Genomic DNA, 18,371 nt, shown 5'->3' with positions numbered 1-18,371 from the left:
CTGCAATCTTTCAAAATCTTCCAACTATTAAGAAAATACATCAAAGGGAACAAAAGTGGATTTCCTTTCGTTTTCTTTATATGGAAAATCCCACCAGGCAAGCAAAAGCCACATAACTGCTATTCCATAGAAAACTTTGTAATGAGAATATTCACTAGTTCTATTATTAATGTCAACAATCTATAACTCAGATCGCCTAAAAGTCTAATGGCAACTCAATCCTCATGATGGATTTGTTGTTTCCTCATACTAGGCCACTGTTTCTGATTATTTTAATTGGTTACTATTGGCAATACCGTATTTAGGGAAATTAGGCAATAAATTACATAGCTAATCATGTGGTCACAGGAATCATAAAAAGTCATATTACTGTATCTAGGAAACTGCCTGCTGCTCTGCTTGGAACTTAAGTAGAAAATGAATAAAATCTGTCATCAGGCCAATAACTGTTGATGTTATTTTACCATTGATGCCTCATTTAGCTCGGTGCCCCGCAGGCACGACCTGCTGAGACACCAGCTCGTGGCAGGGTTAGCCCACAAAAAGAGACAGCACAACCCACAAAGCAATCCACATCAGGAAAGACCCACTGATGTACCTCCAGGACAGTGAGGAAGAAGGGAGGATCTGGGATCTCCTGTCCAAGCACTTCCAGCCTCTCTCCCTCCTGGACCCATACTAAACAGTCAAGGCAGAGGCTCACCAAATCTCCACCTGTTTACACCAGCTGAATTTCCAGGGCCCATTCACTCCAATTACTCAATGCAGTATGTCAATAAAGGTGAAAATACTTTATTTGTGGGTGTTAATTTTGATTAACAGGATCATAGTTCTGCCACAGGGCATAACTCCCCTCTCACACGCCCTAAGCTCTTTTGAGGAACTGTGCAGAAAAGAAAGAAATTAATGAAATGTGTTGGGCCCTGTACTCCCTTCCCCCAGCTTCCTCTTCCCACTATAACTTCTCTCAAGACATTGAAAAGGCTCGTTGAAAATACAGCTGAGTGGGTGATATAGTATATTCAGGTTTGGTTCACATGAGACCTGACTGGGTCAAAAGATTTCTTCAGTAAATTTTCATTTCCCTTGGAGTGAGATCTACATACTAATGGGGAACTCCTGGTGTTTTTTAAGATGAGAGTGATTCACATTAATGCTATTCCTTTTATTTCTGATGTATTCTTTCCACTGAATTGCTGCAGGGAACACAGGGAAGAAAATGCTGTTTAAAAACAGGGTAAAATTTTGCTATCACAGAAGCACAGAGTAACTCCTGAGAAAAAAGCAGGAATTCTCCAGTCCTCCCCTCATTGCTGACTGAACTGATCCTGAGCCATGTCAGCTGTCAGAGGATGGCTCCTTTAGTTACACATAAATAACCTGAAGGCTAATCTGGCTGTACTTTAACAATTTTTAGCCAAAACCTTGACAGTTAAAGTTTGCCAGCATGTTCTGTACTGTGTAACTAAAATTTGCATTGCTCCACAGAAATAGGTCAAGGATCTAATTTATTTGCTTCTAATTAGTCTATTAAATTAGTAAACAACCTTCCTGCAAAACTTTTTCCTTGAAATATATCTACAGGGGCAACATTATTTCAGCCATTCTAGTCTGGTGTGAGCTCAAGTTAATTGAACTTTGAAATTTCCTTCCAAGTCCAAAGCCAAGATGCTTGGAAAACAGAAACATGAGTTGAGGTCATCGGAACAACCACTGCCAGAATGATCCCTCCTGCAAACAGAGAGCACCTCTAATGTTCTTGGGTTTTTCATCCACCAATGGTCTATGCCATAATCAATAGCTATTGATTTACCTTCAGATTACAGAACCCTAGGATCATTTAGGTTGAAAAAGACCTTTAAGACTGTCAAGTCCAAAAGTTAACTGAGCACTGTCAAGGCCACTGCTAAACCATGTTCCCAAGTGCCACATCCAAAGCCTTTTGAACAGTTCATTACCTCTGCCAAAATGGGTCACTAGCTAAAATTCATTCCACTTCTAAATATCAAAGCCTTGTCCAAAGTGGCTTCACTGCAGAATGCTCCAAGCTTTGCTATGGCTCTTTCCTCTCTAAGGAATGAGCTGAGTGCGAGTTAATTTTTATTCATGCTAAAATCAGCACTAAGATGTGGAGTAAATACACACAAATTCCAATCACTTATTCCTCACATTCAGTGCATCTCATTCTGCTGCTTCTTTGGTCAATGACATGAGAGTGAGTGATGCAGAACATTTTCAATATTAATTGGTAATTACTAATTGATTATTAATACTTATATTAACAAAGTACATCTTTATAAGTTTATATCAATTATATTATTGGAAGATTATGAATTTATTAGTATTAATTTCAGAATTATATATAAAGTATATCTATATTAAAACAATAATATAACTATTCTGCAAGTATGAAGAAACACCTCTCTTCTCTTCTGCTATCCTTATTTCAAGCAGTTCACAACCCTAACCACTCTCACAAGGAAAAAAAGATTGAAGCGATGAACATCACTGTAAAGTGAGTAAGGTCATGTTTAAAAAAATCCAGAAAAAAACAAAAGTCATGGGGATATTAATAATGTATTGCTAATACCAAAATTCAAAGGCTTGTCAGAACCCAGGCAGCCCACGTTAATTTTGCAGAGATGTTATTGCAGAGATAATAAAAAGAGAACAACAGCAGGCTTGTTTGTAGTGACAATAAACCCATAAAATAGCAACACACAAAATAAAAAGATACAGCATAGGAAAACGTAAGTAGATGAACAACATTTCAAATTGCAAAAAAACAAGGAAAACTTCTCATGCGATGCCACTACATTTTATCTAATACTGCTGAGTGGGAGCATCGACAAAGCAGAGAAAAGGATTGGAGGAGAAAACTATCCCAGTGCTTCTGATACCTGCACCTCTGTGCTCTACACAGGCTCAATGTGTTGGAGTGAGCCAGAGAGATGAACTCAACCCTCTCCTCTGGTAAAATCTGAGGGGCAAACTTACAAAGCAGTTGTTCTTCCATGCAGAAACAAGAGGCACTACGTGTTAAGAAGATGGTTATTCAACTAGGTTAAGGCTGGAAGCCTGGACTCAAATCTCCCATGCCTATGACAAAAAAAATTAGCAAGTTAAGCTTCCTCAAGCCCCACTGGAATGATGTTATACTGAACTAGGGCTGTATTACTTTTATTCCCTTTGTTTTTATAAATGTCTTATGTTGCAGGGTTGAGGCAGCAAGTACATAAAGCCTTGCAGAGCTAATACACAGACATCTGTCCTCAGAATATGCTTTTGAACACTACTGAACTACGTGAACCAAACAATATGCCACAATGGGAATTCAAGGATACCTGCATTACTCAGAGGCAGTCTTAATATTGGGTCTACTCTGCCTTTCAGACCTAATGTTTAGGTGGTGCATTGTTAGAAATCCCTCAGGGTAGATGCTCTCAGCTCCAAAATCATTAGAAACTGCTGGGTTGAAATTCAATGCCCTGCCTCTCTACTTACTGGATATGTGCCAGTGCACAAACTGTATTGACAGGTGAAATGAATGGCAGTCAGGAGCTTAAATAACTTCAAAAACCTGACTCAAGCACCACAGCGAGATGCTTTATGATACACTGAGATTGGGAACTTTAATACAAAGGCACATTTATTAAATTTTCATCTCAAATTCTTCATTTATCTAGCAGAAGTGTACAGACAGAATACCAAAAACCAATTTTATGTCTGTTTTATACACTGCTATTGGAGCATGTACTAAAATATTATGTCATGCACTAATTCAAATAATGTTCAGCAGAACATGTTGTAGTGTAGTCAGAGCTGATATACTTGAATCTACTTATTCCATGTTGCTTTTAACACATCTGTGTCTCTCAGCTGTCAAACTTGGGCTCAATTTTCACATACTGGCCTGTGTTACTGTTCCAAATTAAAACAAATTATGAGTTCCCCGACCTGGTACTTTCTTTCCTCCAGTCAGCTCATGGCACAGCTCAGTGTAGAGTGCAAAGCATGTCATTAAAATCCAGTGAAATTGGGCAAAGCTCAGTGCTCTGTGGTAACTGAAGTTTTCCCAGGGTGGACAGATTGCTTAACATATCATATTTGTTATTACTGGCATTTAGAATCATCACATTGTTTTGTTCTACAGGCACCTGAAAAGTTCACAAGGTGGGCAGGAAGAGGCAAGTCATAATGCTCTAACTAGATTCTCCTCAGTACAGGATTGTTTGGTCTGTATTTCCATCTCAATACATACACTTACTTACTGGATACACCAGTTTTTAGGAAAAAAACCCAACTCTGCTAAAGTGACAACAGGGAATTCAATCCAATGCCATCTTCATTATAACTTGTGTTTTAAGTCACTCTGGTAATTCAGGACAAATTACACCACATTGAAAGTCTGCTTTAAGTTTGCTCACCAAACTTCTGGAAAATGGTGATATACAATGAATTAGTCACCCAAAGTTGTTATTTCTACTAATTTGTCTTCTACACAAACAAAAGCATCTAGAAAGGTCTTTAACAGCTTCTCCATCCCCTCACAGCAGCCCTGATGGCAGGTTGCAGCTATAGGATTAAAAGATCTGCTTCCTACTGAACCAAAGAGTTCACCACTGCTGTTTTGATAACTGAAGGGGTCTAGAAAAATTTTAGCAAAAAGGACATTAAAGGAATCAAGCAGCATAAATGTCACAATAATCAATTTTCTTAATTCCCTGTGTAATCTACTAAGGGCTGTAGTTTCTGTAACATGGGGAGTTTGATGTTGCACATCTCATTAACACAGAATAGTGTTTGTAAAACTAAAAGTTTCAACATAATTACTTGCTTGAGTAAAAGCTATTTAATATGACTGTCTAAAACAATTAAGCCCCTAAGGTCAGTGGCTTCACACAGGTGAACCCTTCTGGTAATTATATTACCCCAGGCAGTTATTGGACTTACACACCTTACCAGTATCCATCACTTACATGTAGCTTAAAAAAAGCCTTAAGAATTTCTGCCAGTGGAAGCATGCAATTGGCATGGTACAGGTTTTTAATTCAGCTTAAAAGTTTGAAATAAATGGTATTTCCTCAAAATGCCAAAGAGCTAAAAATAGTTTAGAACCCCTCCTATTGAGTAGCTTCTTTTCCACAGTAATTTGCAACATGACAATGAAATGAGACAAAAACATAAGGGGAAATTCAGTATCATAAAATACCAAAGCAAATGTTACTTAAGAGAGCATAAAGTGACAGGATTATGTCACACAGAGAACAAAGATGAAAACAGAATCAGACAGAACTGAAATAGAAACTGTTTCAATTTTTCTATCAAACATTCAAGTGATGCAAAGTTCAGGGTAGGTCTCTGAAATGGGTTTTTAATCGCTTGCTTATTTTATTCCTCCTCTAATGGTATAATTACTCTCCACATGATGAGTGAAAAAAACCAGAGACTTGTCAGAGCCCTGCTCATAAGCAATCGTGCAGGACCAGCTTGGAACATGATAGAGTCCTGGAACACAGCAAGTGCCAAGAAGACACAAGCTGCGAGGCTGATTAGCTATTTTGATTCTATAGCAAGAGGATCTGATCCATTAGCATAGGAAGATTAGAAATTAACTCTGCTACAGCTGTAGCTCTATATCCTCCCCTCCTTTTTTTTAATTGTTATTTTTACACTTTGGGTTACGTTCTAACCGATCCCTGAGTGATCAGCTGCAAGTGAAAAGGCAAAGCAATGAAAAGAGAATTGCTCTAACAACACAGGAATACATGAAGGAACCACTGGAGTTAACTGACCCCTTAGTCCAGTTACAAATTAAGGAAACCAACAAAGCCAATCCAAACAACAATGCTCAGGAGTTATTGCATTTAGGTTTCAGCATCAGGAGAAAGATTATTTATGCAAAATGAATAAGAAACTTGGTCTCTCTGTGAAATGCTACAAGGGAATTTCTTTTGTGCCACTGATGTAATGGAATATTTATGAGCACTGGGAATCAGGGCAGTCAGAATTACGATGAAGAGAGGTCACAGAGGGTAGGATTGCAAGGTTACATCAGCTGGGTTTTTCCTTATGTTTGGTTTTTACTGAATGTGTGCAACGTGCCTATTCACAGGTATTTTTATTATCCTGAACAAAAAAAAGGCACTGTTGTGAATTTGTCTGGATGTGACCTGAATATGTGCCCTGCAATACCCATTTTTATTTATTTTTAGTATCTCCATTTGCACCAGTTTCCCAACATTCACGAAAACCCCCACTGCTCCAGTGGCTCCTGGTTTTAACCACGGAACTGCTTGAAGCTAAAAATCACAACTGAAGAACAACAAAGGGATCATACTGAGCCAGGCACATTAGAAATGTATAAACAGGTGGATGGACACAACGGTAGTCACTACAGGAAGAGTGTTTTAATGCTATTTTTTATTCTATGTACAGTTACTGAAAACTTTAAAACCAAAACAAGTAATTTCTTCTCAGATTCAATTTGCAGAGCATCAAAATATATACTTGCTTAGAACAAGAAAATGCCCTAACCTACAGCAATGTTTTGCTCATAAACTGGGACAGAATCCTTATACTACTTAATTGGTGAGAAGATACAGAATTTACAGTATGACTGAAACATACACCCATCTTCTGTTGTTTTCCTTTTGTGTCCACACAAATGACCCAATTTAGCAGGGCACTGAGGGAATCTCTCCAGCTGGGCAAAGTTCATGAAAATATTCACAGGACAAAAGGTATGTCATTATCCCCAGGCTCTGTCGACTAGATTGTAATTAGGAAGATCCCTCTATTTTAGCAGATGGGTCTCCTGGCCTCTTTCCAGTCTACACATCATGTTGTCTATTGTGGCAAACCAAACTGTGAAGGAAAGAACTAAAATAAAGTGTTTTCTAGTCTACCTTTGGACAGAACATCTCTCAGATGTGAATACCATTTTTACTCTGTTTTAAGTAAGAGGCACAAAGGCTCAATAAAATGCTAGCTGGCTACAGGATTGCTCACACAAGGATAGCTAGATCAGAGCTCGTTCAACACTGCAGGGACAGGGTCATTATTCCATGACAAGCTGGTGATCTCTTTGTAATTCCTCCAAGACAAGGTCCTGGCGTAAGAAATATGTGTACAAATACAGCCTCTGTCAGCAGCCTAAGCAGGAGGATCAGACAAGACCTGAAGGGTCTGTTCACTTCTGTAACAGCTTTGCCAAGTCAGAGCTAGCCTGGAAGTTTGTACCAGAGAACAGAAACCTTCCAGGGTGTTCAGTTTACCCTAATCACAGGCATTTTCTCCCAGCCCCACCAAACCCAACAGAAAACACACTGGTTTGGTTCTGGCTGGAAAGTAGCTAAGTAGTGAAATAGAATCACAGTGCCTGTGGAAATGGCTAAGAAGGAAGGATGCCACACCAATATCCATGAAGCCCAGAACATGCTTAGGAACATAACAGCAGGTGCAGTAGAAGCAGTGTCATAAAGCTTTGTGTACTGCTTGAGCAGCATTTCCCCAGTGAGTTCTGACAAGAACCAAACCCTGCATGAAAGCCCCGCTCAGACTCGAGAGCTGTGTGATGCTCGGTCTCTGCAGCGAGCAGAGCTTGTCAATTAAAGTGAACAGGGGAGGTGATCCAAGAGATGGGGATATGGCTGCCTGAGCTCCCCAGAGCCCATCAGACTCATTTTACACAGCCAATTAGAACAGCTATTAGACGGTGTCAATTTTCCCTCACTGTTACAGCTGAACAAATAATGACAAAAATTATATGCAAACATCCCCATGACTTCTGTATTATTCTATTCCAACTGCGTTCCCACATTTTCTGTTTGATTATCATGGACTCTTGATGTTTTAAGGCAAGAGTTTGCTCTAAGCATCCTCTTAGGACCACAGAGTAAATCTTACTATCAACAGCAATTTTCATGGGAGGAGGGGGGATTATTATGCACAAAATTACGATAAATAACGAACAAGTTTGTTAAAATTGCAATCTGTTTGCAGACAATCTGCAATCAAGAAAGGAGGTTCATTCATCAAGCAAATTGTTACTGGAAATTGTCTTCCTCAGCTATGACCGCTCACTTTACCAGGGCACTTGAAAACAGAGGTATGAGAGGCCTAGCACAGATTCCTGGTTTTATCTGCTTGTCCCAAAATGTATGTTTAATTTCGGAACTTTGTATGTGGAATGAGTACCACAAAAAAGAGAATCTCAAGTAATGAACTTCAGCACTAAGACAGCACACACACACTTAAGGCTCGGGCCTTTCATATTTATTTGGATTCTGCCAGAGCTCCCACTAACACAGCTACTACCTATGAGAATCCTACTCCCCCCACTGGAAGTTGAAAAAAAGCTGTCGGAATGATTTTGGAGGGAGATCAGTCATTTTGGCAGAATTGCTTCTGTCTGGCATATAATTAGTTTACTTGGGGAAAATCATTTGCTCCCTATTCGCCTACAAGATCTTCTGTGTGCACAGAACATCATGAGAGGAAAGATAGCTGGAGGTTAAAATTAGCAAGGAACGCAGATGCCATTGTCTCCTCTCATTACCTCCTCCCACAGCATGCGTCTCGCATCCAAACCAAGAGGGGATGGAAAACACAAATGTAAAGCAAAAAGCAGAGGGAAAAAAAAAAGGAAGAAAGAATAACAAAAATAATCCCTCTTCAAAACAAGGGATACATCAGAGTTTTCTGGTCAGCGACTATGCTACAGATAATTGTCCGAGCAGTAAGTACAGTACATGGCTTCATTAGCATCTTAGGGTTGGACTCTCCATCACCTCACATCAGGATTAGATTCCATTATCTCAAGACATGAAAATCAGGAGTATACAACAATTAAGACTTTAAATTACTTGAAAGAAAACAAGGAATCTTCTGAATCATCCGTTTCTAGGAGGACATGCTGTAAACAAGAACGTCAGCACTGACTTCAGCTCAGCTGCCACAGAAAAAAGAGCATCTGTTTTTCTTCTTGGCAAATACTGACACAACTGAAACGTTCTTATATATTTGAGATCCTCTTACACCTCTCAAAAATCTAATTTAAGGCAAAAAAAAATCACCCCTATGGCCACATCTTCAAATAAATTTCAGAGATCTATGTATAGCCTGACAAAACGGTGAGTAAGACCAATGAATTCCAGCACCTTGAAAATAACAGCCAAGAGAGAAATTAATATCTGGGTTTAGGACATTCCTCTTTGCTGTGTGCAAATTTTATCCATGTTAAACTTGACCATTCTGAATGCAAACAATATTATGCACAGATCCACAATTTGCAATCATGTCAGTCCATATGTTATTGAGAAAATGGGAAAGAATATATATACTCAAATTTTAGATTTGTGGGTGTGTAGAGAGAGAAGAAGACTGGCATTACTGCTGTGATGAAAGCTCTTGTGTTTTTACCCAATATCCTAATTCTATACAGACCTGGTAACTGGAGACACTGGCTGGCAGGCAGGTCTCACCAATACCAAGATAATGTTTCTAAAAATGTGCCGGGAGCCTTAATAGTGCAAAATATTACAAGTAAATTAATCCTTTTATCAAATGGCTGACAGCAACATAAAGGGTCAGGGTTTACACACACAAAGGACTCCTCTTGAAAAATGACTCAGCCATCTCCTGCTCCCAGCCAAAAACCAAGAAAAATGAGGTCTACATTGCCCTCAAATAACCTGAATAAGCAGATCTTTCTTTACCCAGAAGGACTTGAGACACTAGTGGAGAGGGGAGAGAAGAAAAATCTTTCTTAGAGGAAATTTACTTTAATAAAGATATGAAAGCAAACAAGCAAACTCCTGATCACGTAGTTTGCTCAGAAATTCATAAACCTCCAATAACATAATCCCTATTAAAAAATTATAAAGATATGGTTTGTTAATATAAGCATTTCATTAATAATGAATTAATTACAAATTAACATATATAAAATGTTCTGCACTTCTGTAAGCCTCCGGTATCTTAAATAAACGATGGAGATTTCCATTCAAACCCAACAGCACTGCCTATTCATAATTAAAAAAGCAAGGGAAAGATGCTATTCTTGGATGGCACCACTTCCTACCACAAAGTTGTTTAACGCAGTGTGACTGGTCACATAACTGCTGCAGGGGGCTTCACTGGCTCCTGGGGTTATCACAGATTTACTAACAACTTAAACAGGGGGGACCAGACCCCATATTGTTTGTGGAAAAGGCTCCACAGGACAAGGAAAGCCATCATCTCACCAGATTAGTTCCAACAATCTGAGTGATGGTGCAGAGAGAAAGCAATGGGAAGTCAACAGCCTCCCAGAAAACAATGCTTCTGGGCTTACACAACTGAAGTTATCATGTAAGGAACCACTCCAAAATCATTAAAAATTTGGTTGCTGGAATGAAAAGTCCAGCATTTTTCAATTCCAAAAGCTGAGCCTGCTAAGAAAGAACAGCAGTGAGTTTGGACAGGATAGAAAGAGCAATAATACAATTAGGGATAAAACATTTCCTTTTCAATTAAAGGCTAGAACTGAACAGAAATTGCAAAGCAGAGAGATGTTGGGATTGTGACCCCTAAAATTATGTATAGCTTAATGCCAGGCTCCGAACTGAGCCACTGCAGCCTCAAAGGGGTGTTCCTCAACTGGCTGGGGTTTAATGCAGCAAAGGGATTCCCAAGGCATTAGTATTGATGCAGAGAGGAGGCATTTGCTCTCTATGAGTAAAAAGGGTAATGTAATTATGCCGCTCCTTTCTTCCCCTGCCCTCAGCAGATCCTGCAGACTCATTATCAGTGCTTTTGACAGCTGCACTACAACATGAGAATCCATCTAGGGCTTGGAATACTGTGCTGGAATATCCCACCCCTGCAGCTGAAAAGACACTGGATCTATGCAATAACAAACACTGACTTACTTCAAACAGAGGCTAAGATAGACCATTAATTGTGGTATCTGGATCTCTGGAAAATACGCTGAATTCACAGCTATAGATATGGAATGACCACTGGGACACTATAAAAAGAGGAGCACACAGCCCCATTGTACACAGGGTCTCCTAATGGATTTCTCTACCTGCCCAGAAGAGCATGCAACATCATTTTCCACCCTGCCAGTCAATCCAGGAGTCACATCTGCAAAGCCAGGGAGTCATTTCCTTGACCTTCTCTCACACAGAATGAAAAGAGTGCTTGTACTAAAACATTAGGGAATAGGTTTGTGCTCTAACAGCTGATGGCAGCTGGGTTGCTGTGGTCACTTTCCTGTTGACCTTCTTTCATTCATTATCCACAGTGCACATTTCCCAAAGATACAGATTAAGTTGGAAGTTTACTGTTTATCACTGCAACAAAGACACGCACTTAACCAGGGTGCACTGACGCTCACTTAAGGCAATTTACAAAGCTTAGGAAAAGATCCCAATACCTACATAGCACAGTGAATCTTAAATAATTCCAAAGTATAAATTACACTCTCTGTTTTTTATTTAAGGATAGGGTATATAGTTATCCCAGGGCCCCATACCCTTTCCCTCTTCAACTCCCACCACAGTGCATTGGTAAGCAGAACAAACCTTGGTCAACCTTTCCATACTCGTTCATCCTTTCTTCATTTTCTCCTGTCTTGCCTCACTCTTCCTCACCCCATTCCTATACCTTTTCCCTCCTCCATTTCTGGCGTTGCTGTCTTTTCCTTGATTAACGTAATTCCTAGTTCCATGTTCCTAAGTCAAACACAGCTCTAATGCACCTATCCACCTGTCGCAGCTTGCTCCACCAGAAGATGACCAAAGGGAGCCTGTTCCTTCCTGCACTTGCAAATAGCTCCAGAAGAGTTAAGCACAGGGGGAGATTCAAGGATACAGCCTCAGCAGTAATGGCCATTTACCTCCTGACACAGGCATGACTTGATGAGGAACACAGCACACAGATGAGAGGACACGAGCTGCAGTTCAAACCCACAGGCAGAATTTCTGACATCAGATACACACAGTCCTTTAAAGGTTTCTTGCAGTATTTCTTATCAGCAGCAAGAGACATTCCACCATTTCCACTAGAACATTACCTCAGTGCTCACTGAAATAAAACCAGAATAAATGGTGAAAGTTTTCTCCATTTTAGCAATGGCTTATCCAAAAACTCCAAGCAGAAGTTTCATTCTGCAGCTGCTACACAAGAGCTCTGTCCCTCACTTCAGGAGAACCCCCATTCAACCTAAGTGGATATAATCCCTGACCAGTATCCTGGGGGCATTTTCTTTGCTGTTGCACAGACTGAAAGTTAACATTATAACATTATAAGAAAAAACCCATCTTTTAAAGCCACAGTGGAAGAGCATCACCCAGTGTAAACCAGCACAGGAAGTAACACATGTGACTGCTGCTGCTACAGTGCCCGGTGGTGGAGAGTGCCCTGAAGGAAACCAGAGGGAAGAGAGAGAGCTACACACAGAGCTACAGGCAGACTTTCCATGCAGATTAAATCCATCTGAACATCAAGAGTGATTAATTTAACCTTAGCAGGCAGTTTGAACATCCTTCTTCGGTTTTAACCCTGGGAATCTGAGAAACAACTGGATTAAGATGCTCAGTCTAAACTTCCAGGGAAGTTCAGCCTCTGAACTTGCTAAATTCTCTGCTTGTCTACCTTTTCCTTCATTGCCTTCCCAAAGAGGCTCAGCAACTCAACCACGTGCCTATTTCTTTTAGATCCTGCCTCCTCAGGGTTAAACACCAGGACACTGAGCAGCCAGCTCCTCCTTAACAGCACAGCTCCTTACTCCAGTTCCCACTATGAGCAACCATCGTGTTTTGCAGACCACAGGCACTTCTTTGGCAAAAACAGACCATGCCCTACTCTGACCTTTTGATTTTCTATGCACAAAAATGCAGCTGGGATACAGCCCCTCTGAGATAAAGAGGGAAAGATGCCATCCCCACCAGCTCCTTATGGGAGCACAACAGCAGAATCCAGTTCTGCCTATCCGTACAGCAAATACAGCACAAAAGAACGTCCTACATGCTGAGACAGACAAGTTACATGCAAGTTTTCTATACATGAGCTGGCACTCAGGTTCCCACAAACAGAGCATCAAAAGCTCATCAGTACTTCTCCTACCTCCTAAACTCCTTTTGTCTAGGAAGTTTTTGCTTCCTAGACAAAAACTTCTTCCCAAAATAGTTTGTAGAATTTCATTTTAATTAAGTTTGCTGTTTTCATATGATGCAAAAAGATTCTGTAACTTGAAATCCCCATTTGTTCTGCTTAGATGATCATTAGGAAGTTTTCCAGAATCACTCAGAAATGCCCTGTGGAACTGCCCAAACAGACAGTCAAAGACAGGAGGCCTCAATCCAGTTTTCTGACAACTTGGATGAAACAATTTGACGTGAATGTGCCCATGGAAATCCCCACAACACATCGAGCAGACAGTGATTAACAAGACTCTTCTGTTTCTGATGAATTGCATTGACTCCATTAGAACTTAGTTTTACACTAAAACCAAAAAGAAAAAGGGCATTTTGGAGTTCCAGTCCATGGAAGCATTTGACACATCCTGTAGCTCCAGACAGAGACCAAGTCTGATCTTGATATTTTCTTGCCTAAAAGTCAGACATTACATCAGAAGCAAAGGTGACCCTCTGACTGTCATGCTCTGGTCTATTGAAATGCACCTTCACGAAAGAAGGTTTAATCTGCTCTAACAGAAAATGTCAAAGCTTGACTAAATGTCAAGATTTCATTATACTCTGAAACAATGCCCTGAAAAACAGTCGCAAGTCAGATCAAATTTTTAAATACATGTATTGATACTACACTGAAAAACAACAAAACAAATTTTGGGAAAAAGTCACAGATTTTGACAAGAATTGAAATGACACTTTGCGATCCCTCAGTTATTTTATATTAACCTCAATCTAATTTGTAATTCTTAAGCCTTAAGAAGACCATTTCAAACTACAGACCAGGTGCAGATGAGGTTGTTGTCTAGTGAACTACAAATTAAAATAAAGCAATAGAAGTTGAAATGCAAGAAATGCCAAGCTTACATTTACCAAGCAGGAGAGCAGTGAAAACTACAATAGGAACTCCTGAAAAAAATGCTACTGTCATAGTTTGAAAGCTAATACAATAACCCAAACAACAAGGTGTGTAATCACATAACTTGTGCAAAACGAGTGTTATATTGCACTATTAATAAACATAGGTAAAATATGATGCATTTGGGGACCAGCCATCCTCCCCTCCATAGCATACTTCCCGAGAGCTGGTTGGACTTCATTCTCCCACAACTCTGACTTCGAATTCTTTATCCTCACAAACTGCAAGTATTGAGCAGGCAAAAAGAACCTGCTATTTTCAGCTTCTAAGTTAGCCACAACAAAAGACAGGAAGAAAAAGAAACAAGTATATAAAGATACACCTGCTTCCTTCTGTGGATCTCAATCTGTGAAGTTTCAAGGCTGATTCTCTTCCTATCCAGTTGTCCTGGCTAAAATTACTTGTTAGGAACACCATCAAGTTTCCTCTGTTCCATCTCTATCCTGACTTTTACTACAAAATTAATATGCCTTTGAGCTATAATTTAAACAGCACATTATTTCAAGCATTTTAAAAAGGACAGAGTTTTACTAGTGGTATCCCAAAGGAGCTGATGTTTTCTATTTCCCTCTGCATGAGTTCCTAATGGAACAGCAGGAGGTAAAGTTGGTGTTTAGGCCATAGAATAAGTCATAAATGCCAACAGGGTAAACATTCAGGGGAACACTTCCCAGAGACCACCAAGCAGAAATCTTCAGAACAAATCAATGCACTTTAAGTAATCAATTGTACAATTGCTTCTATTCCCTATTTAAGTGTCCAAAGGCTAAAATTACTCTCAAATTCTGCAATTCACAATGCAATACACAAATATTGATGCTTCAGTTTGTGATTTGTGAGCTTTTAAGGTAATGGAAGTCAGACTGAGTTGCCTGGTGCCAGAGAAAAGGCTTACATCTTAGTTTTCAAAATGATAAAAACTATCATTCATTTTGCTACGGAAGACATTTTCCTTTTCTTATTTAAACAGGGCTTTGCATTCAGGAATCCAGATGACAAACTGACATTTCCTTCTGGCACAGCTCCCCTAAAACACTGTAAAATCAAATGTCACCCCTAAAGCAAGTTCCCAGGTGCAACACGTAACTGCATCGTGAGCGCAGTGGGAAGATGGATGAGCAGAAGGTGGCAATAGAGCACCAGATCAAAATCCATATACATTTGATTCCTAATTAGCTGCTCGCTCTCCCCACAGCGCACACCCTGCATGTGGGTCATGCATCTCCACTGAAAACCCAACGCGATTTTGGTGTGATTTCTATGGCTGCATCACCCCTGGGTAAAAGCAAATGTAGGAAGTCTACTTTTCTCCTCAGGCAGGTGACAGAATTACAGGACTTCCACAAACACTTCAGTGTGCTGTCATGTGGCTCCCTGCATCTATCAGAAAATTACAGAGAACAGGTTTTGTGGAGCTCATCAATAAAAAATTTATGTGTACCTGTGTACCTCCAGCTGAAAAGCCAAATTATAAGGACTTGTCTTAAAGCTAGAGTGGAAAAATGTTATTTCATTTTATACAATATTCCTTTTCATTTCTCAAAAATCCTCTTGTCACCACTGGTGGAAATTGTATGGAAAACTTCCTCTTACTGTTTCCATGATCATGAATACTTTAATGTAACACTTTACTGTTGAGCAGGTAACCACACAGAAATCTGCCTCACCTGAAGTTTTTAGTTAAGTCTGCAAGTTTCAGTCACAAACTGCCATTTCATACAGGTTTGTAGAGACTTCTCAAATAGCTAAGGATTATCTGGAATGCTCTTTTCCATTATAAGCACAAAGAAGGAACGGAGGAAGGCAGAGACCTCCCTCTTTCGGCCAAAGGGAGGCGAAGCAGGCATACACTGCCTTACAAGAGATTTGAAGGCAAATAGTATCAGATTTATTCCCCCACATTTCTCACTGAGACAAATAAAGGATAAAAAAATGGGGGGGGGGAAATGTCACTGGTGTCTCAAGTGCAACACTTCCAAGTTGCCACACTTAACACCACAAGCAAAGACTGGTCTTCATGTATCACAGAAAGCAGTTTTTCTTGAGTTTGATGTGAGTGCATTGTTACTATTTTGAAGCTCGGCACAGGTTTTTTGGTTTCAAACCCCTTGAAATAAAGATGTTTCTTAACATGAACATGGCAGTACTACAGACTCTTTCCTGCCCTGCTTTCCCCAGCTGGAGCCCAGCAGGCAGAGACACTGCCCACAGCTGCCCAAGACACTGCCCACAGCTGGATACCAGCCCCAGCCTTTCAGCATTCAAAATGGCCCACACCTGACCAGATAAACCACACAAAACTAAACCCCACAGAACCATGCTGACTAGCAGTTGTTGGGGTTTAAGAGCTAATGTTACAGGCACCTAGAGCTGAAACCCAAGCAATGTGTATCTAAGTTACACACGTTTATGTATTCTTGAACATACACCACAGTTACTCCATGTCAACAAGTACCCTCGAGAGTAGGGTATGTGAAAGCAGCCTGATTAAAAAGGGGCAGTGATTGAACTTCCCACCTTGACAACAAATAGAGAACCGAGAAGCAAAAGATGAGGCTAAGTCTCCCTGGCTGAATTAGCAGCACCCATGGCCAGCACTTGGCAGGTCTCTGTCCCCCCATCAATCACCTGAGCTGGAAGCCAATACACAGCAGGCAGACACGAGTCTTCTGCTGTGTCTGTACAGTGATTATAATGTGCTAAGTAACCATTCCTGGCCACAGCTCCAATGGTCTGGGAGTCTATCAGCACCCAGCACTGCTGGGTGGGGAGCTGGACAAATACCAAACTATAAATACAGCCACGGATTTGGTCACTGCTCACCCACCACTAAAAGGATCCTGGCAGCAAACCCATTGCTGGACACATTTTCTTTATCATTGCAAAAGATCAGGTTTTAAAACACCAACAAAATTAAGCAAATGGAAATAGTCAAGGTATCTTGACATCATAAAAAGCCTTCCAGACGTAAATGCATCATCAAAAGTTATCCAAGTGACAAAGAGAACAAAACTGTGATTTCAAATGACTAAACATTCCAGTGCATCATGTGCAGCTGCCTTTACGTACCTGAGAGCAATCTTTAAAGCAGGATTTTATCAGCTGACCATTTAAATGCCATGACAAAATACACAGAACAAGCAGCAGAGGGAAAATAAATATATAGAAAAGCCATAGTTAGGTACTCACATGCTCTGCTAAAATAGTAAAGAAATCTCTCTCAGCAGCTATAATTTCAAGGGCTTTTAGCACAGTGATTGTCTGATAAAACCCTTCCTCCATTGAGATTAAGGTGTTAAAAAATAAATCACAGCACAATGATCCTCTCAGCAGTAAATAATAAAATTTAGTAGACACTTTCTGAAGGAAACAGTCTTGCTTGCTTAAATATTAATCACTTTTTATTACTGAGCAAAAAGAAGCAACTAGAGTGAAACACAGGAAATCAACTAAACTAAATATTGGATATTCTTTTCAAAAAAATGCTAAAGGGTAAGCTACATAACAGAGCAACCAACACTTAAAATGTCTTAATTATCAGTGTTTTTAAATAGCTTTGCTTCACTGCTGTCCCAGCTACAGCTTCCTGACTGGTTCACAGATAAAGAAAATTATTTCAAAGCTATTTCTTGCTCTGGCTTGCCGCCTGGCTTAGTGACATTACACGGTCCCCACTCTCCAGCAGGCTGGCAGGGGACCATAATTCCCATTTAACCTTCATTCCAGAACACTGCCCTTTGTCGGAGAAATGTTGCACTTCAGTCCCATATAAATAACTTTGCTTCCCCTGGAAACTGGGATTTGGGCACACTTTGGGTTTTAACTGCTTCTTACAGGTTCTAACTGCATTAATATGGGAGTTGAGTTTAAGGGAAATGATGAGGTAAGATACGGTTTGTTCTTTGGTGGTTGGCAAGTATGAAGTAGATTAAACAACACACACTAATTAAGCTTTTTCATTTTGTTTAAAGAAAGGTATGAAAAGCACTTCCTTTAAGGAAAATTAAAATAAGTAACTCCTAAACATTATTTTTCTTAATTTGCTGTGTCCATACCTCTTAGTAAGTTAAGAGCGACTGACAGGTCCTGAAAACAGTCACAGTCTCAAAAATAAATTTAACCGTCATCGACCACACCCCACCCCCCAAACCTTGGAAAAACATTTTCAAGCTGATTTTATCCCAGTGATGTAACAAAAAAACCCTAATGGATATACATTTTTGGAGAGAGCAGCTCAGCTTTGAGAGCATATGCCAGATTGATAGCATGAGTTT

Source organism: Lichenostomus cassidix, chromosome 4, assembly GCF_008360975.1.
Source record: "Lichenostomus cassidix isolate B80296 chromosome 4, HeHo_3.0, whole genome shotgun sequence".
Lineage (NCBI taxonomy): Eukaryota > Metazoa > Chordata > Aves > Passeriformes > Meliphagidae > Lichenostomus > Lichenostomus cassidix.
This window is presented reverse-complemented; position numbering follows the sequence as displayed.